General features: G+C 50.2%; 1 long non-coding RNA gene across 3 annotated transcripts; it reads right to left on the bottom strand.

Moving 5' to 3' along the window:
• Positions 1-7,433: 7,433 nt before the first annotated feature.
• LOC141541478 (uncharacterized) lies at positions 7,434-11,304 on the bottom strand. 3 transcript variants are annotated; one of them, XR_012481820.1, is made up of 5 exons: positions 10,299-11,304; positions 9,218-9,407; positions 8,632-9,129; positions 7,993-8,422; positions 7,434-7,704 (listed from the first exon to the last, which is right to left on the bottom strand). It is a non-coding gene; the product is annotated as an uncharacterized LOC141541478 (long non-coding RNA). The 3 variants fall into 3 exon arrangements; XR_012481819.1 differs by having other exon boundaries at positions 8,632-9,407; XR_012481821.1 differs by lacking the exon at positions 9,218-9,407.
• Positions 11,305-23,753: the final 12,449 nt, after the last annotated feature.

Genomic DNA, 23,753 nt, shown 5'->3' with positions numbered 1-23,753 from the left:
CACTTCTCTATTTCTTAGCCAGTCAGTACTCAACCAAATTTCATGATTGCTCCTTGGTAATATAGTTTTAGATCTGGTATAGCTAGGCCATCTTCCTTTGCATTTTTTCCTCATTAATCTCCTTTTGTTTTTCCAGATGAGCTTTTTGTGGTTGTTGTTTGGTATAGCACTGAATAAGCAAATTAATTTAGATAGAATTGTCATTTTTATTATTTTGCTCTCTATCTACTCATGCGCAATTGCTCTCTTTCCAATTGTTTAGATGTGACTTCATTTATATGAAAAGTGTTTTGTAGTTACACTCATAAAGTTCCTGAGTTTGTCTTGGCAGATAGATTCCCAGATATTTTATCTTATCCATATTTATTTTAGATGTAATTTCTCTTTCTATCTTTTCTTCTTGTGATTTGTTGGTAACATATAAAAATGCTGATGATTCATGTGAGTTAATTTTATATTTTGCAATTTTGAAAATTATTTAAAATAGCTTTTAATTATTTCAAGTAGCTTTTTAGTTGATTCTCTAAGATTCTTTATGTACATCATCATATCTTCTGCAGAGTGATAGTTTTTGTTTCCTCATTACCTTCTCTAATTCCTTCAGTTTCTTTTTCTTTTATTGTTGAAGGTAACATTTCTAGAATATTAAATAAGTTGTGTGATAATGGCATCTTTGTTTCACCTTTGATCTTATTGGGAAGGCTTCTAGCTTATCCCCATTACAGATAATGCTTGCTGATGATTTTAAATAGATATTACTTATCATTTTAAAGAAAGCTCCATTTATTCCCATACTCTCTTGTATTTTTAACAGAAATGGGCACTGCATTTTCTCAAAAGCTTTTTCAGCATTTATTGAGATAATCATGTAATTTGTTGGTTTTGTTATTGATAAGTCAATAACAGTTTTCCTAATATTAAATCAGCTATGCATTCCTGGTATAAATCCCACCTGGAAATAGTGTATTATCCTCGTATTAAATTGCTGTTATCTCTTTACTCATATTTTATTTAAAATTTGGTATTAATATTCATTAGAGAAAATAGTCTATAATTTTCTTCCTTTGCTTTGGCTCTTCCTGGTTTAGGTATCAACACCATAAAAACAATTTGGTAGGTTCCTTCTTCACCTAGTTTTTCCAAATAGTTTATATAATGTTGGAATTAATTGTCCTTTAAATATTTGGTAGAAATACTTGCAAATCCCTTTGGTCCTGGAGATTTTTTTATTTTCAAAACATATGCATAGATAATTTTCAACATTCACCCATGAAAAACCTTGTGTTCCATTTTTTCCCTTCCTTCTTCTACTCCTCCCTCTAGATGTAAGTAATCCAATATATATTAAACATGTGCATTTCTTTTATATATATATATATTTGCACAATATCATGCTGCACAAGAAAAATCAATTCAAAAAGGAAAAAAAATGAGAAAGAAAACAAAGTGCAAGCAAACAAGAAAAAAAGTGAAAATACTATATTGTGATCCATACTCTGTCCCCACAATCCTCTAGGTGCAGATAACTCTTTTCATCACATGACCATTGAAATTGACCTGAATCATCTCACTGTTGAAAAGAGCCACGTTCATCAGAATTGATCATGGTATAATCTTGTTTCAACTTTTTTTTTCTAAAATGGTCTTATTAAATATTTTATTTCTTTTTCTCTTAATCTGGGCAATTTATAGTTTTGTAAATATTTATCCATTTCACTTAGATTGCCAGATTTATTGGCATACAGTTGGACAAAATAGCTCCTAATTAGTGCTTTAAATTTCTCTTCATTGGTGGTGAATTCATCCTTTTCATTTCTGATACTGGTAATTGGCTTTCTTTTTCCCTTCTCAGAAATCAAATTAACCAAAGGTTTATCTATTGTACTATTTCCCTCCCAAAACACTAACTCTTAGTTTTAGTTATTAGTTCATCACCTTCAATTTTACTGATCTCTCCTTTGATTTTCAGGATTTCTAATTTGATACAGTTGGAGTTTAAAAATTTATTCTTTTTCTAGATTTTTAATTCATTCATTAATTCTTTAATTCTTTATTTTATTCACGTAAGTCTTTGGAGATTTACAATTTTCCCTAAGTATTGATATTTTTAAAAATTAATTAATAAAAACTTAAATATAAATCAGAAAAAAAGATATTGCCATGTGCATAGCAGAATAGAAAAGAGGTTTCAGAATAGAAAGCAATAAATTTCCATTTCAAGAAAGCACATAGAATAAATAATACACATTGTGTTCAGAGTTGTCCATATTTTCTTTGCTCTGTTTTGAATTTTCTTTACTGTGTGCTTTTTACTTTATTCTCCCCCAGAAAGTTACAATTAAACGCGCACACACACACACACACACACACACACACACACACACACACATATATATATATATATATGTATATCTATCTATCTATTTACATACACACACATACAGATGGTCTTGAAGAGGACCAATGTGACATCTCTATGTAAGAGCTGAGGTTGTCCGACTGTGGCTGATCAGACCGATATGAGCTCAGAATGCTCTGCCACAGGTGGGACACAAATAGTCCCTATGAACTTTGGGGGCTTCTCTAACTGAGCATCTCTAGTTTCTTCTGGGCTGATTCTTGGCTTACGGAGCACAGCCCCTTCTCTGAGGAGGGCACGCCATGGTGGGCAGACTGGGCCAGGATCCCCCATGTCAATCAGTGCTAAAGTTCTTAAGAGAGACCTTGGGAGCGCCCTTGTGTCTCTTTCTGACCCCCTTAGAGCGCCCGCTCTGTGTGAGTTCTTCACAAAATAATCTTTTTGACAAGCGTCCACGGGGCATCAAACTCTGTGGCCAGCTCAATGTTGTGCCCTGCCCATGGTTTGATTGCTGGGCAGTTAGTCCAAGAAAAGGCCTCAGTGTGTTCTATCTCCTCTTGCCGATGATCTTCAGAACCTTCCTAAGACAATTCAGATGGAAGTGATTCAGTCCAGGTTTCTCGCACACAACAATGAGGTCATCACAATGGCTCTGTAGACTTTGGTCTAGTAGTTGGTCTAATCCCTCTCCCCTCCCCCACTTTCCTGCCGAGCTTCCCAGACAGTGAGCGAGCCCTGGCAATGCACGGGTCAGCCCCATTTTCGATGTGGGCACCCCTGGAGCGTGTCCTGCCAGGGCCAGGAAACCCGCGGCATTCAGAACTTCTCGGCTGTAACTGACGGTCCACATCTGGATGGAGGCGTGCTGGCTGATGGGGGACCGGGTTTTCTTGGTGTTAATTGTTGGGCCAAAATTAGCGCCGAGAACAGAGAATGAATCTGGGCCCGGAGGCTGCGTTGAGTCGCACTCGCGGGCTCCGGCAGCCCCCACTTTAGTTTTGGCTTGTAGCCTTTTCAAGTTATTTGCCATCAGCGATATGCGCATCCACACACATTTGCACGTACACGTACATTTACGTGGCTATCTTCCTACATTCACATCTACCTGGGTAGGCCGCACTATGGTTGTTAGTCCTCCGTTTTGCTGAAGGTAGATACCGTCTTTCTTTCCATATTTTTCTAAATCCATCAGCTCATCATTTCTTACACCACAGCAATATTCCAATCTTATACTGACTAGCTATTTTAAATAGTCTAAAACAATATTGAGTATTGTGGCTAACATACAGTGTAATTTCCCCATTTTTCTCTTTTTATTAAACGTATTTTAGCTTTAACTTTGAGATTATGATTACTACCCTACTTTTTTTTTAACCTAACAAATCCTTCTCTTGATCTTTTTGATTATGCTTGTCTGTATCTCTAATTCCTACCCATTCTACCCCATACCTTGCCTTAATATTATTTAACCTTTTTCTCCCCCCAGGAGCTCTCCCTCGTCCTCTCCCCTACCCCTTCCCCTTGCCTTCTTGTTTCCTTTCTTTTTTTGTGAGGGGGATGCAAGGCAATTGGGGATAAGCGACTTGCCCAGGGCCACTTATCTAGTAAGTATTAAGTGTCTGAGACTGAATTTGAACTGAGGTCCTAATGATTTCAGGGATGGTACTTTGTTTTTTGTCCATCTAGCTGCTCCTGACCCCTTGTTTATATCTGAATTTAGGAGACTTTTATGGCCTTCCAAATATATGTTATTCTCTCTTTATCTCTTTTCTGTTAAAATATACACTCTTCAAACTAATACATTGCTGGTGGAGTTGTGAACTGATCCAACCATTCTGGAGAGCAATTTGGAGCTATGTTCAAAAAGTTATCAAACTGTGCATACCCTTTGACCCAGCAGTGTCTCTACTGGGCTTATATCCCAAAGAGATCTTTAAGGAGGGAAAGGGATCCACGAGTGCAAAAATGTTTGTGGCAAGAAACTGGAAACTGAGTGGAGGCCCATGAATTGGAGAATGGCTGAAAAGTTAGGGTATATGAATGTTATGGAATATTATTTTTCCATAAGAAACGACCAGCAGGATAAATACAGAGAGACCTGGAGAGACTCACAGGAACTGATGCTGAGGGAAGTGAGCAGGACCAGGAGATCACGGCAACAAGAAGACTGTACAATGATCAGTTCTGACAGCCATGGCTCTCTTCAACAATGAGATGATTCATTCCAGTTCCAATGATCTTGTGATGGAGAGAGCCATCTGCACCCAGAGAGAGGCTGGGGAAACTGAGTGTGGACCACAACATAGTATTTTCACACTTTCTGTTGTTTGCTTGCATTTTGTTTTCTTTCTCATTTTTTCCTTTGGATCTGATTTTTCTTGTACAGCATGATATTTTGTGGAAGGAATTGCACGTCTTTAACATATATTGGATCACTTGCTGACTGGGGGATGAGGGGGACGTGAGGGGACAATTAAAACACAAGGTTTTGTAGGGATGAATGTCAAAAATTATAAAATAAAAAGCTACAATTAAAAATACACACTTTCTATATCCCCCTTATCCTATTCCTTCACCATCTTATTTCTATATAAATTTAGAAGATTTTTCTTCTCTATGTTGTTTTCTCTTTAACCCAGATCTGGTATGAATAGGATTCCTTTAAAAATCCCTTTCTTATCCTTTCTCTCCATATTCCCCAGCCTCCTTATGTCTTCCTAAATTTAGAAGACTTTTATTCCCTTTTAGACATATACGCACAGTTCTCTCTTTAACCCATTCCTGATTAGAGTGGGGTTCCAGAACTACCAGCCCTCCTCCCCCATTTAATTCCTCTGTGTCAGTTTTTCCTCTTGCACCTCATTTGTATAAAATTTTGCAACAAAATCCTGACAGTCTGGCAATTCATTGAATATCCATTTATTTATTTTTTCATTCAGGATTAATGCTTAATTTCAGAATCTTCCTTTAGAACTTCTGTGGTTGTCCCAGGAGGACCATTGTTCTCCCCCAACTCTTGTTTATTTTTGCCATTGTACATTGGCTGGGAGATGTTATTTTTTTCTTGTTTATGGGGAAAATCTGGAAAACTTGAAATTTTCTAACCTACTCTGTCATCTTCCCAGAATCCTCTCCTCAATTTTGATGTTATCTCAATATTGTCATTGAAATTGATGAAATTATTGTTTCTTTGATTTGCTGTTTGACCCACTCATTTTAGGTTCACATTATTTAGTTTCCAATTCATTTTTAGTCTATGTTTCCATGGCCCTTTATTGCATGTAATTTTTATTGCATCATGATCTGAAAAGATACATTTAATACTTTTGCCTTTCTACCTTTGATCGTGAGATTTTTATGCCCTATTAATACATGGTCGATTTTTTGTGTAAGTGCCAATGTACCAGTGTTTTCTCCAGAAGTCTCTCATAGCTAATGTTTCTAAAATTCTACTCCCCTCCTTAACTTTTTTCTTGTTTATTTTGTGCTTTGTTCTGAGAGGGGGAGGTTGAGGGCCCTCACTAGTATAGTTTTTTATTCTTTTTCATAAGAGTTGTATTTTTATTGTCATCGTTATATACTAATATAGTTTTGCTGTCTGTTTCTCTCTGTAACTAATTTAACTTCCCCTCCAAGAATCTATATGCTCTAACGTTGGGTGCATATGTTTAGTATTGATATTACTTGGTGTCTTTTAGCAAGATGCAGTTTCTTTCTTTGTCTCTGAATTCGATCTATTTTTGCTTTCTGCTTTGTCTGAGATCAGGATTGTTACCCTTGCTTTTTTTACTCCAGCTGAAGCATAATATATTCTGCTCCAGTCTGTTACCTTTACTCTTTGGGTGTCTCTCTGCTTTAGCGTGTTTCTTGTAAACAACATATTGTCGGATTCTGTTTTTTTTTTTTAATCCACTCTATTATTCACTTTTGTTTTATGGGAGAGTTCATCCCATTCACACCCACAGTTATGATTACTGCTTATTTCCCTCCATCCTCTTCCCTCCCCCTTTATGCTTTTCCCTCTCCTTTGACTCTGTCCCTCCTCACCAGGGTTTTGCTTCTGATCATCTCCCCCAAATCCACCCTCCCTTCTATGAGCCTCGCCCTCCCCTTTTCTTTCCACTTTCACTTCACTGGAAGTAAGATTTTTCTGGTCTTTTCATCGGGAAAGTTTGAAAATCTCCTATTTCCTTGAATGTCCATTTCCCCCTGAAAGACTTTGCTCAGTTTTGCTGGGGAATCGATTCTTGGTTGTCGTCCAAGCTCTTTTGCCTTCCAGAATATCATATTCCAGGCCCTCCGAACCTTCAATGCCAGAGTGCCTCGAGTGCTGGACTCGGAGTCAGGACAGAACCAAGTTCAAATGCAGTCTCAGATGCTAGCTGGGCGATCAGGGCCAGCCCCCTTAACTGCTGTTCTTTCACCTGGAAAGCAGGGATAATAATAGCTCCTGCCTCACAGGGTGCTCGTGGGGATCAAAAGAGGCAAAATTTATAAAGTGCTTAGTACAGTACACATAGTAGGTGCTTTATAAATACTAGTTTTGATTGTGATTAAGATGATGATTCTAAAGATGAAACTAAACCTCATGGAACTGCCTCGGGCCACACGGGTACCTCTGGCCCCCGGCTCGGGCCACACGGGTACCTCTGGCCCCCGGCTCGGGCCACACGGGTACCTCTGGCCCCCGGCTCGGGCCACACGGGTACCTCTGGCCCCCGGCTCGGGCCACACGGGTACCTCTGGCCCCCGGCTCGGGCCACACGGGTACCGGCTTTGGACTCTTGTGGTCCCAGCTTCTGGCCCTTCTCTTTAGCTAGGGAAGAGCTCCATGTTCTTTCATTGCTTATCCTTCTGTGTCAAACCTCACTGTTGCCCGGGTCTAACTCAATACTCTGTGTCTGTTCATCCTTTTGTGCACTTTGCGTTTCTAAGAAGGAATGGCCGATGAGAGATTTCTGCAAAGCCTGCCGTCGACTTTTTTCTTTCAGAATCATGGGAGGAATTAGTCTATAACAAATAATTTTCCTGACAGAAGTGAATCAAAAGAGATTTTAATGAAAGGACGGGGAGACCTCCTCTGTCTAACTCTTTGTGGACACAGAGGGGAAAGAGATGTGATGGATGTCCTTGTTGGGCCGGAGGGGAAAGGCCGGAGGGGTCGGGCTGGGCCGGCTGAGCTCGCTCAGGTGAGAGCCGAGGGCCATCCCTGCCCTGCCCTCCCCTAGCTCACTGTGACGTCCGCAGTCCGGTGAGCGGCTCACCAGGCTGAAGAGCTGGGGCTGCCATGTTGGACTTGAGTCTTTGCTTGGACTGGCCATGAGCCTCCACTTAATTGACTCCGGCTGTATCGGGGAACTGGTTTTCTCCGTGCCCAGCACCGGGTCAGGGGCGCGTCCCGAGTGTCTGGCCCACCCCAGGAGGGAAGGAGCGTTGTCTGTGTTCCCAAAAACTGAACTGATAATCTGAGATGCTAAAGGAAGTGGGGGGGGGAGTCTCTGGGGTATTCCCGCCCCTCTGTGGGGAAGAACGGACTACAATTCCCAGTGCAGGGAGAGGCACCCCAGGCTGACACCCCCAGGCCACACTTGAAGAGACCCCCGCCCCCCCCGCCCCCTGTCCCCCCAACTCACCACTAATAACATCCTAGGTGACCATCCTGACTCTGTGAAAGACATAGCGGGGTCACAGGATCCCTGGGGGGAGGACGGCCCCTCTGAGGGAGTGAGCTCAGGGCCTGCCAACTAAAGACCAGAGAGAAGTCGGAAGGACGCGGGGGGCTGCCAAGGTCGTCGCCCCGCTGCTTTGGGGCCTGGGAGTCGGTTTGCCGGAGCCCCTGCGGGATCGGGGCGATCGGGTTGCTCACAGCGCCTGACATCATGTAACCCCAGCCCCGCTGGGGGTCTCCGGAGGAAGCCAACCCAGCGCCGTGGGCAGAGCTTCGGGAAAATCGATGGGGCCTGCGGTTCTGGGTCCCGGCTCTGCTCCGGAGGCGGCGCTGGCTGCCTGGGAAGGCTGGGCCCGGGAGGGTGGCGGGAGGAGGCCGGCTGGAAATGTGGGCGGCTGAAAAAGAAGAGCTCAAGGGCAGGAGGCTGCCCTGCCCCCCACTCCAGCCCAGGGACGGGGCTGGGTGACAGACAAACATGTGTAAAGTGCCTTCTCTGGGCCGGGCCGGACCCTGAGGAAGACGAAAAGGAAAAAGAGCCTGGCCCTGAGGAGCTTCCGGTCTGTGGGAGAGAGGCAAGAGGCACCCCAAAAAGAATAAAACATACCCAGGATGTCCAGGGCGAGCCGGGGAGACAAGGAGGGCTCCGATGGGCTTCCAGAGGCTAGATGGGCCAGCGCTGGGGAGGGACGGGGCTCATGCCGGCCTGTGGGAGGGGGCGGAGGTGGTCGGGGAGGCCCAGAAGGCCTGAGGCGGGGCTCTGAGGTCAGCCCAGGATGTTAGACAGCCGCTGTTGGGTCCCGATCTTCACACCTCCCTGGCTCAGAAGGGCCTGCCCCTCCCAGACCTGGCCGGCCCTGGGTTTTGTGGCCCGAATGCCCGGCTCCTGGCTCCTGGCCTCGGGCTGCTGGGGTCCCCGGCCCCCAGCACAGGCTCTCCCCAGGAAGGGGCTGAGAAGAGGCCACCAAGGACACGGGCGCCTCTGACACTGGCCGGTGCGTCCTCAGAAGTCCTGGGAACCCAGTGCTTCTCAGTGGGGAGGGCAGTCGGTTCCCCGGGTCGTTTCGTCACCATCCACCCCTTCGGACCGGGCCCAGAGAAGGCACTGGAAAAAAGGAAATGCAGAACTCCCGGGGCGTCCCAGCATCTCCCCGAGCCCTTTGTGGCCCTTGCCCTTCTCTCCCTGAACCGACCTGCAGGGATTTTCTCTCTCCCTCAGAGTCTCCTCATCCACGGCCTAGATATGGCCAGCAGCCCCCAGGGCGAAGGCAAAAGCCGGAGCCCAGTGGGCTGGGGAGCGGCTTGGAAGCTCCTCGCCTGCCTTGCCGGCCGGTCATCCATCTTCTCCTGGCACTTTAATGCAGTCGTCAGACGGGCGCCCACCTGGCAGGGACCGAGCTATCTGGTGTGGGGCCCAGAGCCCAGCACCTGGCCAGCCCAAGAGCCGGGCCTGCGGTTTGCTGAGGCGGCCAGAACTGGAGGGCCCGTCCGCCCTCCCGGCTCGGCCCCGGGCGGCCAGAACTGGAGCACGCGCCCGGCTCGGCCTGGGAGCAGCCGCTCAGCGCTGACCCTCCGTCGGCCCTCAGCCAAGACTCAGGCCATCTGTGGGCCCGGCTGCCGGCCTCGGAACTCAAAGCCTGGGCCTAGAACCCCGCGATGGCGGGGCGGCAGCAGAAACAGCGGGAGTTTCCCTTAGACTTTAAGGTTTCCCTGTCCTGACATTTGTCATCACGAGGGGACTTTGGATCAGCCTCTGGGCGGGCCCTGGTGCTACCAGTGGTATCTGAGGGGGCTTCACAGTCAGGGCTTCCTGACTCCCAGAGCGACGCCTGGCTGCCTGCCTCAGTTGTCTCACCCTAAAATGGACGTGTCAGCCTCTTACTCCCAGACCCCCGCTCAGATTCTGAGCATTTGCGCCTCCTTCAAGTCTCTGGTGCTCATTTTGCATCTTCCCTGAGCCCGCTCCTGCCTTTGGGCCCGCTATGAGAAGTGCTCGTGCATCCCTCACCGTGGGTGGTACTGGTTCTGGTCCCTAGTCCAATCCGTAGCAGAGCAGTCTGGGGCCGTGTGGGGCAGCAGAGAGGCTGGGGGTCCCAGCCCCCCACAAACTGTCCAAACTAACCAAAGGGGCTTGCAACGAGTCCCAGGGCCCTTCCAGCCCGAGATTTAAAGCCTCGGGCTGCTCTGAAAGGGCCCGGACGGGACAAGCTCTGGCTTGTACCTTTGTTTCCCTCAGAGCCCAGCTCTGCCCCTGCGGAACACCCTGAATCTCACCTTGCTGAGGACTCTGCAGATTCCCCGGCTCCCGACGTCCTGGGGAGTTTCCCGACTCCAGGGTCCCCTCGCTGCCCCGGGCCGAAACTCAAGAGGGGACTGGGGCGGACTCAGGGACTCTCCCGAGCCAGGGAGGTAATTTCCTGACAGGGAAAGTGCAAGGGCTATCAGCCCACAGACATTTATTAAGTGCTTGCTGTGTACCCAGCCCTGTTCTCAAGGAGCTCACGGACCAATGAGGGATCTTGTGCAATCAGGCTAAAAATCAGAGTGTGCGGGGACAGTGGCGCGAAGTGACAGGGTCTCGCTGGTTTGTTGGGACCCGTGGAGCAAGCCCAAGCTCAGCCGGCTTCTGAGGGGCCCCAGGTTGGGGGCCCCTCTGGTCACAGGGTGGGGTGGGAGAGAATCGGAGCAGCTCATCGTGCTCCTCTGCGTGCTCCTCTGCGTGCTCCTCTGCGTGCTCCTCTCCGTGCTCCTCTCCGTGCTCCTCTCCGTGCTCCTCTCTGTGCTTCTCTCTGTGCTTCTCTCCGTGCTCCTCTCCGTGCTCCTCGACGTCGGCTTCTCTCCGTGCTCCTCTCCGTGCTCCTCTCCGTGCTCCTCTCCGTGCTCCTCGACGTCGGCTTCTCCGCCTCAGCTCTGCCCACTTGTGCTGTTGCTTTGGAGGCTCGCTCGGGCCCTTCGGCTCCCAGGGGTGGGGACGGCCTGAGCCCTAATGAATGATGCGGGTCCAACCAGCGAGTCCGAGGAGCTCTGGGTTATGGTTTCCCTGCAGGAACTCTGTGTGTGGGCAAAGGCAGGGGGAGCTGGTTTGGGGGAGAGAAGGGGAGCGGCCCCCCTTTGAACCCGGGCCGATGAGCTCAGAGCCGGGGGACCCGGCCATGGGGCCCGCGGGATTCTGGGAGCTGACGGAGGCCGTGTGCCGTGTCTGCAGGCTTCTCGTTTCTGAAGCAAAGTGGAAAAACCCAGGCCGGCGCCGTGAGCTCAGCCCTGCACACAATAAACTCGCCCTCCCGGCTGGTGTTTGTGGTGTTTGGTATCCATAGCGACGGCGCCTTCCCGGCCCTCCGCTTTCCAGACGGTCACTCGTGCTTTACAGATGCTCCAGTCCTGCTGGAACTCCCTGCCCCGCCCCCTGCCACTGGCCCGAATGCGCTTGGACCCCAGGGTCCCGGGCCTGCCCCCCAAACCTGCTTGGAACAGGAGCCACCGGGCAGCCGTGCTCCAGGGGCGCCCAGAGCGGGAGGCCCACGGGAAGGGAGGCTTGGGCCTGCAGGGGCGCCTTTGGGGTCCTGCTTTAACCTTGGTGACCCACCCGGAGCCATTGGGGGGGTGGGGGGGCTGGGAAAGACAAGTGGCACTCCAGGCAACGCTGGGCGAAGAAGGAGGTTAGAGGAGGGAAGCTGGGCGGAGGCAAAGCTGCCTGAGAAGGGGGGAGCGGGCTGGGGGGAGAGACAAAGAGCTTGTGCATCAGGGGCAAAAGAGCCGCCTTGGGTTTGGCTTCGGGAAGCCTGACGTGTCACCGCCTGAACCGCGACCTTTGGAAAACTGGCCCTTCTTTCCCTAATCAGTCCCGACCCATCAGAAAGCGTTTCTAAGGCACCTCGTTTTGTGCGCCAGACTCTGTGGCTTGGAGATGCAAAGGAAAGACCTCCCCCTGCCCCCCCAGCACACATTTTTCTCCCTGCCCCCCGGTTTACATTCTCCTGGTGGGGGGGAGAGGGAGATCTGTGCCCCCTGAGCCGGGCTCGCTCGGAAGGGCTGGTTCTGGGGCACATCCGCAGAGGCTCCCTTGGGCGCTCTCAGCCCCCGCTGGCTCCTTGGGAAGTTCTCTGGCCTCAAGGGCCCGGTGCATTTAAAGCTCCTTGAGACCAGTTTTTCGGGGGGTCTCCCAGGACTCCCCACTTGTGCTGGAAAGCAAAACTGTGAGCCGGGCACTCGTGGGCACCCCCATCCCTCTGCGCTCCCAGCCCTGAAATGTCTCCTCTCCCCCCTCCCCCTGTGGGCGCCGAGGCTTGGACAGGGATTCGTGATTCGCCCAGAGTCGGAAGGAGCCGGAGCAGACGCAGAATTTCCTTCCCGGCTCTTTTCTCCACTTCCACTTCTCTGATGGTTCTGGAGAAACTGCGGACTCCCTGACCAGGTCAGGGAGAGCCGCCATCCCAAGGTGCCCCTGAGGCTCCGGACATCCCGAACACGCGCTGGGCCTGCTCCCCAGAGCCACGAATGCCAGGCCCGAGACCCAGAGGGGCCGGGCACGCTGGCCTCGGCCTCGGGCGTCTCTCTGCGTTTCTGGGGCAGAAGGCTGGAGCTCACAAAGCTGGTGCTCCACGGCTCCGGGTCCAGCCCTGCCGCGCAGGGGAGAGCACGGGGGCAGGGGAAGCGATTAATTGGGGCAGGAGTCTTTCCTGAGGCCCCGGCCATGGCGGGAATCTTTCCAGCCGGGATCTCGAGGCTGAGCCAGACGGGCTCATGAGCGAGACCTGGAGCAAACAGGGATGGGAGCGGGAAAAACCTGGTACACAGAGGTGCAAGCTCCGGCATCCGGCTCCCCATCTGTCCCGCCAGTTCCACCTCTCGGACAAATCATCGATTAAAAATAGTCAGACGACTAATTAGCATTTAATTAAGTACCTACTGTGTGCCGGGCACTGTGCCACGTCCTAAGGATACAAAGAGGGGTAAAAACAGCCCCTGCCTTGAAGGAGACGATCAAACGGGGAGACAGCGGGTGTTCATCGGTACGTGCCGGGTCTGTGGCACATGAGGCAGAGGAAGCGACGAAGGCCCCGGGAGCTGAGGGGCCCGGGAGGACAAGGACCGGCCATCCTGCCCACGCCTTTGCTGAGGACTCGCAAACTATCCAGGGGAGGAGGCCGGGAGGAGCGGCCGGAGGTGCTCGGGAAAGGGCTAAGGCAGGCCCGAGGGCCTGGGTGCTCAGAGCCCTGCGCTGCGGTGAACTTCTCCCAGACAAGATGGCTTGTTTACGGGGCCCCTGTTTACCTGCTTGGGGATGGCTGCGGGCTGGGCTCAGAGCCGGGAAGCACAGGGGCTGGACCTGCCTCCACCTGAGGCTCCGCACAGAGTTTTCCCCTGGGCAGAAGGGGGAGAGTCAGGCCCAGAGGCTCTCGCCAAAGCTCTTAAAATCCCCTTCCCCACTTTGTCAACCTGTGCCCTTCGCTGATATTTTGTCCCTGGCCTTTCTTCCTGTCCTTGGATACGGGGGAGGAAGTGAAAAAGCTCCCAGTGGGGGCAGTCTCAGTCTCTGGCCTAGTAAAGGGGTCCTTTCCATGGAGAGCGAGTGGGAGGAAGCCCCGGGCCCCCCTCGGCGCTGGACGGTCAGTGCCTTGCCCTCTGAACCCCAACCATCTCTCCCAGCTGGTACAGAGCAATCCTCCCTGAGGGCCGGCCTGGGGTCTGGGCTTTGAGAGACCCCCTCATCTTACCTCCCATGGTTCATGGTTCCCCGGGATCTCTCCCACACAGTTTGCTTTGCCCCAAACCTTGTCAAATGGCTGGATCCTTCAGAGAAGGATCTTCTCTGAGCTCCCGGCTACCTGAGGGCCCTGCACTCCCCGGCTCAGCGTCCCGCCAAGCTGTCTTCCCAGGCGGACGGCCTTGCCGTATTTAAGGAAGGAGGAGGTCCCTGGGCTGGGCCGGTGTGAGAAAGACACACGCTAAACCTCTACCATCCGCCCCAGGAGGAGCACTCAGCCCTTCCCAAAGATGTGCCGTGTGGCTCGTCGGGACCCTCGCCTCAGCCCCAGGAGACCACTCCAAGCGGAGGGCCTGGCGCCGCGTCCGTGCGGCGGGGCTGTCCGGCCCAGGCTCAGGGGCACGCGGTGCCCACGGAAGTGGGTTTGTGGTGAGCTCGCACCCCGACTTGGACAAGATGGCCCCTCTGAGAGCGTCGTGTGGGAGCGCGCTTCAGGGAGCACGGGCAGGTTGCTCGGCCCTGGGGGGCTGGGGACGCAGTTTCGGCTGAGGGGTCTTTCCTGCGCCTGCCCGCTTGTCATCCTCCTCAGACCCTCCAGAGTCCCGCCTCACTGGTTCCCATCACGAGCGGCCGAGGACAGTCCTCAGGTGCCCGGCTCCGAGGGTCCAGCGGAACCAAAGCTCGAAGCTCCCTCCGGCCTCTCGATGCTTCGGAGGAGGATCCGCGGGGCTCAGTGACTGTCGAGTGAGGGGGCATGATCCGGAGGTGCTTTCTGCGGGATCAAATGGCAGAAATAATAAGTCTCCGAGAACTGAAAGTGTCTGGGAACTTTAGCCCCACGGCCGTGCCCTGAGGAGAGGATGGGGCAGCTCATACGACGGAGGGCGGCCCCCGGAGAGAGAAGCAGGGACCACGAGGCAGCAGCGCCGGCTCCAGGTCACGTCCCGCCTGAGCCTGCTCCCCTTTCCCAGGGGTCTCTTCTTGAGAGCTAATTGTGCCATTTTCTATGTGAGAACTCAGAACTCAACAAATGGGGGGGCAGGGGAGACTCTGAATGGGGGGCAGGGGGGTGGTTCCAAATTGGGAGCACAGCCCCCCCTTCTGACGGCCAGGCGCCCTCTGGACGCATCTGCCCCCTCTTCTGGCCGGCTGGCCCTCCGTGCAGCTGCGGAGAGGGCATGGAGCCCCGCACGTCCGCCCCGGCCCGGGAAGCCAGTTTCTCGCCCAGGGAAGGCAACGGGACGCCCTCTGGGGCAGAGCGTGGCTGCGGCCGCCCGGGGAGGGGGAGGCCCACCTGGAGTGCTCACGGGCGGAGTCGCCAGCGCCCGGCTCCTCCCGAGCCCGCTCCCGGCTTCCTCGGCCTTTGCCAGGAAAGCGTCGCCTCCAACGGCTGTTTCTTTTTCCCCTTGAATCTGCCCCCCCCTCCCCCAGCAGATGAGTCTATTAGAACAGATGGAAACTTGAAGCCACCTCGGCTGGGAAGTCTGACTCACACCGGAGGGCAGCCTAGGAGGGGTGAGGATGGAGGGGTGGGGGAGCCTGGCCCGGGCAGCTGCCCAGACTCTGCCCCCCAGTCCCGAGGCCTTCAGACTTTGAGGGAGTCTTCAGAGGGCCCGGGAGAAAGGCTGGGGGCCCCGCCCTTTCTGAGGGCCACTCCTCCAGCCCCGGCCGGGCTCAGCCCCTGCCATGAAGGAAGGGAAGGGGCTCTAGGCTCTGGCCTCCCCCTCCCCTTCTCTTCCCCTTCCTCCTCCTCCTCCTCCCCCCCTTCCTCCTCCTCCTCCTCTTCTTCCTCCCCTTCCTCCTCCTCTTCTTCCTCCTCCCCTTCCTCCTCCTCTTCCTCCTCCTCCTCCTCCTCCTCCCCTTCCTCCTCCTCCTCCTCCTCTTCCTCCTCCTCTTCCTCCTCCTCCTCCTCCTCCTCCTCCTCCTCCTCCTCCTCCTCCTCCCCTTCCTCCTCCCCTTCCTCCTCCTCCTCCTCCTCCTCCTCCTCCTCCTCCTCCTCCTCCTCCCCTTCCTCCTCCCCTTCCTCCTCCTCCTCCTCCTCCTCCTCCTCCTCCCCTTCCTCCTCCCCTTCCTCCTCCTCCTCCTCCCCTTCCTCCTCCTCCTCCTCCTCCTCCTCCTCCTCCTCCTCCTCCTCCTCCTCTCCCTCCTCTCCTTCCTCCTCCCCTTCCTCCTCCTCCTCCTCCCCTTCCTCCTCCTCCTCCTCCTCCTCCTCCTCCTCCTCCTCCTCCTCCTCCTCCTCCTCACCACCTGCTCCATCCCTTCCAGTGGGAGTGGGGACCTCACGTCTTTGGGCAGTTTAAATCTCGGGGAATCAGTTATGTGGGGGGCGGCAGCTTGGAAGGGTGGGGCGCTGGGGAGGAAACACTCTCTTGATGGAGAGCCCAGGAGGCGCCTGATTGCTGCCAGCAGGCCTGGTTCAGAGGTCTGGGGGAGGCTGTCACAGGTGAGCAGAGGCTGGAGCTTCTGTCACTTCTGGGTAATGAGGGGAAGCCCCGAGACCCCTGCCCCAGTGACAGAGACCGCAGGATGAGGTCTGGAGGGCGTCCGCGGGGGCTGGAAGAGAGTGATAGACCCTCTTGGAGAGAGCGATGATCGCTCCCTGGGGGGAGGCTCAGCCTCACTTTGGGATTTGGCAACGGCACAATGTCGCCTGGGGCACGAGAATCTGGGGCCCTGCCATCAGCCCGTCATCCTACTATGTGCCAGGCACTGTGTACGAAACCCTGGGAAAACAAAAAGAAGTCAAAGACAGCCCTTCCCCACAGTCCGATGGGACCGTCCTGGGAAACGGTCCCCTCTTGGCCGGACGTGTGCCGTCCCATCCATCATGGCGGTGGGACTTTGGTCAGGCCCCGCCTCCCTGTTTGAGGCCTGGCCTGGGGCTGGTCATCCATCGGAGGGCATCTGAGGGGGCGTCTGCAGACTCATCTCCCAAGGAGCCTCAGTGCTCTTGAGAGGGGGATGGGAGCGGCCATCCGGCCTCTGTTCTCCCAAATCCGGCGCTTGCACACAGTAGGTCCAGTGCAGTCTCAGCCTCTCATCAAGGCCGGAGCTTCCTGCCCAGACCCTCCCTACACCCTCATGGACGACGACTTGCGCTCACGAATGAGATACGGGACAATCTGGGGCCCAGTGGATCCAGCGAGATCTGGGATCAGGAAGATCCGAGTTCAAATATGGCCTCAGACCCTCCCGGGCTGTGCTTCCTTGGGCAGACATCTCTCCTCGGTTCCCCAGAGCTACGAGACAACAGGAACAAAACGCTCTGCAAACTTTAGATGGAAAACAAACATTCTTCTTGTTGTGTTGTTGTTTTATTGTTGGGAACTCCCTTGCTCCCTGCTCCCTGTGGGGGGGGGGGGGGCGGGACCAAATCTGCTGAATCTGAGGTTTTGGACCTGGCCAATGTGGGGATTTGGGTTGCTTTCCTGTGCACATTTTTTTTTAACAAGACTTTTGTTTTTCTTCTTTTCTTTTTTGTTCAGTGGAGGGGAGAGGTCAGAGGGAAAGAAAATAAATGCTTGCTAATTGAAAAAAAATCCCTTTAAAAACTAAACAAAAATATTTTGCAGAGATGGGAGAACAGGCAAGTCAGATTATTGATCGCCTCGAGTATTAGCAAAATTCCAGATTTCCCCCGTGGCCTCGCTATCTTCTCTCTTTCTCTACTTGAACATCCACCTCCCAAAGTCCTTACGATCGGGTTCCCCCTTGTGGGACTCCCCCCACCCCCTTGGCCCAACGAGCCTGCTTTCCCCATCTTTGTTTTCCAGCCCCGCTCTGTGCTCATGTCATTAGGAAGGGCTGCTGTCCTCAGAACACTCCCCTCTATTTTGGCTTTGTGAAATGCCCCCCATTTCTCCTGCTTCTACCCAATGGGGCCAGTCAAGCCAACACCAAACCCTCTTCCAAAATGGCTTTGCAATCCCTTGAGGAAGCTGTTCCCTCCTCCCCCTCCAAGCCTTTTCCCTTCCAGTTCCTCCCGCTGAGCCCGATGGACTCCAGGACCATCACCAGCCTAGCGGCCCATGCCTTGTCAATGGGCTTCCTAAAAGAGAGGACCAGAAATGAGCAACATTCCTGATGGCGTCTGGTCAGAGCGGGGCAGAGAGGGACTGTCCCCCTGAGTCACTGGGCCAGAGAGGGACTGGCGCCCCCCCCAGTCACGAGGCCAGAGAGGGACTGTCCCCCTGAGTCACTGGGCCAGAGAGGGACTGGCGCCCCCCGCAGTCACGAGGCCAGAGAGGGACTGTCGCCCCCGAGTCACGAGGCCAGAGAGGGACTGTCCCCCTGAGTCACGAGGCCACGCACTTGGAAAGTTAGGACTGGGGGGGGGGGGGCTTGAAAGAGAAAGAAAGCACTGCTTGCTTTGCAGAGGAAGAAACAGAGCCCCCACCAAAGTGAAACGACCCACTCGGGGTCACCCCATCCTGTACCCTGGAGGGTCAGAGTAGGGACTGGGCCCCTGCCCTTCTGATTCCAGGTCTGACACGCTTCCCACTGACTTTTCACGTCTGTAAAGCATCATTTTAATGTGACCCCGGGTAATTTTACGGGAAACCACGTTTTGGTTGATTCCCTCTGTGCTGCTGGTCCCACATGATTCTAACCCTGTTCTCCTCGTCTCCCTGCTTTTTCTCTCCTCTTCCCCCTCTTTCCCTCCCTGTCCCCCCATTCTGCTCCTAGAGAATATCTGAGCATCCTGTGGATTCTAGTTTAGCCAATTATGGGCTAATGAAGCTTTTAGCATCTTACACATAGTAGGGATGCAAGGCCTATTTGTTGAACTTTGTGGGAAACTGCCTGATAATGCTTGTTTTTTCTCAATAATATTTCATTTTTACAAATACACGTTAAGATAATTTTCAACATTTACCTCTTTCAGACCTTGTGTTCCAAATTGTGTTTTTAAATTTGATATTTTTAAAGCAAAAATGCTCTGAGTGCCATACAACTCCCTTTCAGACATACTTTTGGGAATCAGTCCTCTCATAGGATGGCGACTGCCTGAATTACTTCACTTACATTTAAAAAAAAAAATAATTGATTATTCACTTGACTTTAAACAACACTGGAACCAATTAAGCGTGCATTTACAACTATTTACACTTGAAAACTAATTTCCACATCCAATATGTCCATAACAGCTTATTAGTTACTCCCTCTGTGCCCCCTTCTGTTCTCCACTTGGTTCATCCATCTCACTGTTTGGGTCTTCATTCAAGTCCTAGGCAGTGGGTCCAGTTATTCCTCCTAGGGGCTGCTTTCATTATTTCACATTCTTCCAATGGATCTCCCGAATATTTGCATATTCTTCAACATTATTTTCGTGACATTGTAGTATTTGACTACATTCATTTCTTTTTTTATTTTTATTATAGCTTTTTATTTACAAGACATATGTATGGGTAATTTTTCAGCATTGACCCTTCAAAAACCTTCTGTTCCAACTTTTCCCCTCCTTCCCCTCATCCCCTCCCCCAGATGGCAGGTAGATCAATACATGTTAAATATGTTAAAGTATATGTTAAATATAATATAGACTATATTCATTTCAAATGCTTTATCCATCCATTTACCAATTATTTGACAATTACCTTGTTCCCAGCTCTTTGCAATTATGATGATATTGGATGTAACCATATCCATATATTCTGAATGACATTACTCTCAAATCATGTGCCCAATGAATTTATTGGACTAGAAGGTTCACTTTTTTGCTACTGTGATAAACCATTACAGATCGCCTTCCAAAAATCAGACCAATTTGCAATTCCACTGGCAATGCATGAAAGCACCTGTTTCTCCATCCCCCAGCCGACACTGGGTGTTGTGTCTTTTCCTTATTTTTCTAGTTTGATGGGCATGAAGTGACACCTCAAGGTTATTTTCATTTCAATTTTGCATACTCTCAGTAAGATACATTTTTTTCAAGCACTGTTTTTGTTTTCTTAATAAAATATCTTCTTTTGTTAATAGTTCAGAGCCTTTGACTTTCTATTTGGTGGTGGCTAGGGTTTGCCTTAGGTGTTTAGATCAGTTCCTTAAAAATTTGAGATGTCATGTTTTTATCTCATATTTTCTCCAAATTTTTCTTCCATTCAATTATTTTTCTTTTTATCGCAAATATGTATTTTTCCCTGCAGTATTTTCTAATTTTTATATAATCAAATTCATGTGCTGTATACCCCTAAAATTTTTCCATGTGCTTGCTTAATAGTCATATTTTATCTGTCTTGGGCAATCGAGATCCTGTTTTGTTCCCCTTTCTTAGAACTTTCTTATAGTTTGTTTTCTTGTATTTTATTCTATGATCCAGCTGGGATTCATTATGTTATGTGATGTGAGGTGAGTATCTAAATTCAATTTTCACCATATTGCTTGCTAGCCAGTTTCCCCAACAACATGTATTAAATAATGAATCATGTCCCTGTTTTTTTCATTGTCTATCAGTTTTTTAAACATTTATGTTTTTTATATATGAGGTCTATTTCTGGAATTCCAATTCTATTTCACTAGCTTATTTTTCTCTTTTCTTGTTCTTTCTTGGGGCAATATTAATAAATTTCGATGAGCACTGTTTTTATATGTTTTAAATTCTGAAAGAGCAAATCTAGTTATTGGGCTACTTATTTTCCATATACATTTTGCTATGATTTTATCCAGTTTTATAATGAAACTTACTGGGGGCTTTGAATGTCACAAAAAATGAAACTGGATATTCCTTACTAGAAAGGAAACGACTGGTAGCAACTGGAGACATTTTGCAATTGGTCTATATGTAGTCAGGTCACCGGAGATTTAAAGTGAAGGTAGAGAGAACAAAAGAGTCATGCTGAAATAATGACTATCAGAAAGAGGTACTATAGATAGTCCCTAACATGACCTCATGAAAATGCATTGTTGACTTTGAACAATAGGAAATGGAAAGAAACAAGGACATTGACTCCGATTATAATTGTTTCTTAGAGCAGTTCAATCCTCTCCAACCCTCCCCACAAGGAGGCCAAAAAGTTCCAGAAACTGCTTTCACCAGAAAACAGTCTCCTTTCCAAGCAGAGCCATGGAAACCAAGGGCAATGCCAGTGTCTAGTACAAACCCATCTGTGGCACAATCTAGAAAGGTGGAGGAAGATTCACTGCCTCACAAAGCAGGAAAAAAGTGAGCTTGCCGAAAGCTTGCTGTGAGAGCACCCGAATTTGCTGAATGACTGAAAATTTTCACAAAAAGTCAAGCAGTTCAGTAGCTCATAAAGGCCTAGTTTTAATTATAGCATGTTTTCTCAAACAAATAAGGAACATCGAGGAGGGAATAGCAAAAGACCCTATCTGGGTTTCGGTCTCCGGAGCAGTTAGAGACGGAACTCATCAAAGTGTGTCAACAGATTCTGGACGCGACAGAGCTTCTAGATCTAATAGTGATGGATCCTTGCCATTGATGAGCAGGGAAACAATAAATTTGGATTCCATTGCCCGTTTCTGGGGTCAGGGAGAGCAGATGAAACTGACCAAGGACATACAGGAGGGACCTGAGCTGGATGGGACTCAATTAAAGATGATCAAAGGTTGATTTTTACTACATCTAAAAGGGGGTTTCTGAAACAACTAGCCCCCTACTCCATCCTCATCAAGGATAATATTACCACTCTCCTCTAAAAGTGACCCCCCAGGAGTGATTCCCAGGCCACAGGCTTACTGCCTCGTCTCCCCTTATCTTGTCTATCTTCCCCTTCTCCCCCACAGCCTCTTTGTTGTATCCTCCTTGTTTGACCTCTGAGGGAAAGGGGGTGGGGGGCCCTAGTCCTCGACCACAAGCTCTTTTACCTGTGATCACGAGCCCATTCACTACTTTTGGGATGTTGCCCCTTTCACAATTACCTTTCTCACTCTCCCTTCAGTTCTCCCCATCCACTGACTCTTTAGTGCTTACAAATGTGTTTGGGTCTGTCCCCCAGACTTCTGTGGGTGTGGCTGAGCCACATCTGACTCTTGGTGACCCATTTGGGGTTTTCTGAGCAAAGATCCAGGAGAGGTTGGCCATTTCTTTCTCCAGTCCAGGTTCTTTAAAATGTTTGTTCTGCTGTTCTCCCCTTTAATGCCCCCCTTCTGGATGGGCCATTTGTATTCCTCTCTTTTTCTTCCTCTCCTCTTACTGCTTCCGAACACCTCAAAGGGTGGCTTCTAACCCCCCAAGCTGAAGCTGCGCTCTCCAAAGTGACGGCCGTCTCATCGCTAGCCTCTTCTCAGTCCTTGTCCTACTCGGCTTTCCTGTTGCTCTTTCTGGATGGTCTCTGACATCGCTTCCAGCTCCTTCCCCCGTCTGATCACTCTGTCCTCTTCTCCACTCAGTGTGTGTGAGCATCCTTCAAGGATCCCTCCCAAGCCGCGCTCTCTCCTCTCACCACTCAATCTTTCTGGATGATGTTACCAAGTTCCACGCTCTCAATTGTGATCTTTGAACTCCCCTAAGACTATTATTAGATCTATAGGTACTTCTATAAATCTAGAGCTGGCCTCTTTCCTGAAGTCCAGTTCCACAGTTCAACTGGGAGCTGGACAGTTTCATCTGGATAGCTCTTGACCCTCAAAGCCAACCTACCCCCAATGGAACTCGCTGCATTTCCCCCAAACCGTGCCTTCCCCAAATTCCTGTTTCCCTTGGGACAGCATCATCCCTCCAGCCAGCAATGCTCTCCTCACCCATCCTTCATACTTCATCGGCCATCACATCTTGTCTACACTATCCCCACGACACTCTTTCCTCTTATTTACTTATCATATTGTTACAAGTTTAAGGATCATATTCCATGTATCATATAAACCTCAGTATATATTTGAGTATATCACTGCTATAATCTTGGGTATCTAAAAACTTTGGACATTTGGCCGCCGATCAATAAGAGTTTGGTTTTTAGCTGGAAATTCTGTGAATTGTCTCCACTGGGTAAAAAAGGGGCTCATTTCAATCCAGTTCAGGTCAACTGAAATTGGCCAGTGGCATGAGTGTCCAGGGTGGACGTCCCACCATCCCGGAATCAGGGGAGGGGGTGGTCCTAGCTCACCCAGTCACCCAGGCCTGGGCACTTATCCCAGGGATGGCCAAAGAGAAGTGATAGAGAAAGAGAGAGATGGAGACAGAGACAGGACTGAGAGAGAGATGGAGAGAGACAGAGATACAGAGAAGAAGAGAGTGACACAGAGAGAGAGACAGAGAGAGACAGAGAGAGAGAAAGAGAGAGACAGAGAGAGAGAGAGAGAAACAGAGAGAGACAGAGAGAGCGAAAGAGAGAGACAGAGAGACAGAGAGAGGAGAGAAAGAGAGAGAGAGAAACAGAGAGAGACAGAGAGAAAGAGAGTGACAGAGAGAGAGACAGAGAGAGAGAGAAACAGAGAGAGACAGAGAGAGCGAAAGAGAGAGACAGAGAGACAGAGAGAGGAGAGAAAGAGAGAGAGAGAAACAGAGAGACAGAGAGAAAGAGAGTGACAGAGAGAGAGACACAGAGAGAGAGAGAAACAGAGAGAGACAGAGAGAGAGAGAGAAACAGAGAGAGACAGAGAGAGAGAAAGAGAGAGACAGAGAGACAGAGGAGAGAAAGAGAGAGACAGAGAGAGACAGAGAGAAAGTGACAGAGAGAGAGACAGAGAGAGAGAGAGAGAAACAGAGAGAGACAGAGAGAGAGAAAGAGAGAGACAGAGAGACAGAGGAGAGAAAGAGAGAGACAGAGAGAGACAGAGAGAGACAGAGAGAGACAGAGAGAGAGACAGAGAGAGAGACAGAGACAGAGAGAGAGATGGAAAGAGAAAGAGAGTGACAGAGAGAGAGAGAGTGAGAGAGAGAGAGAGTGAGAGAGAGAGAGAGACAGAGAGACAGAGAGAGAGAGAGAGAGAGAGAGACAGAGAGAGACAGAGAGAGAGACAGAGAGAGAGACAGAGAGAGAGACAGAGAGACAGAGAGAGACAGAGAGAGACAGAGAGAGAGACAGAGACAGAGAGAGAGATGGAAAGAGAAAGAGAGTGACAGA

Source organism: Sminthopsis crassicaudata, chromosome 4 (assembly GCF_048593235.1).
Source record: "Sminthopsis crassicaudata isolate SCR6 chromosome 4, ASM4859323v1, whole genome shotgun sequence".
Classification (NCBI taxonomy): domain Eukaryota; kingdom Metazoa; phylum Chordata; class Mammalia; order Dasyuromorphia; family Dasyuridae; genus Sminthopsis; species Sminthopsis crassicaudata.
This window is presented reverse-complemented; position numbering and strand designations above follow the sequence as displayed.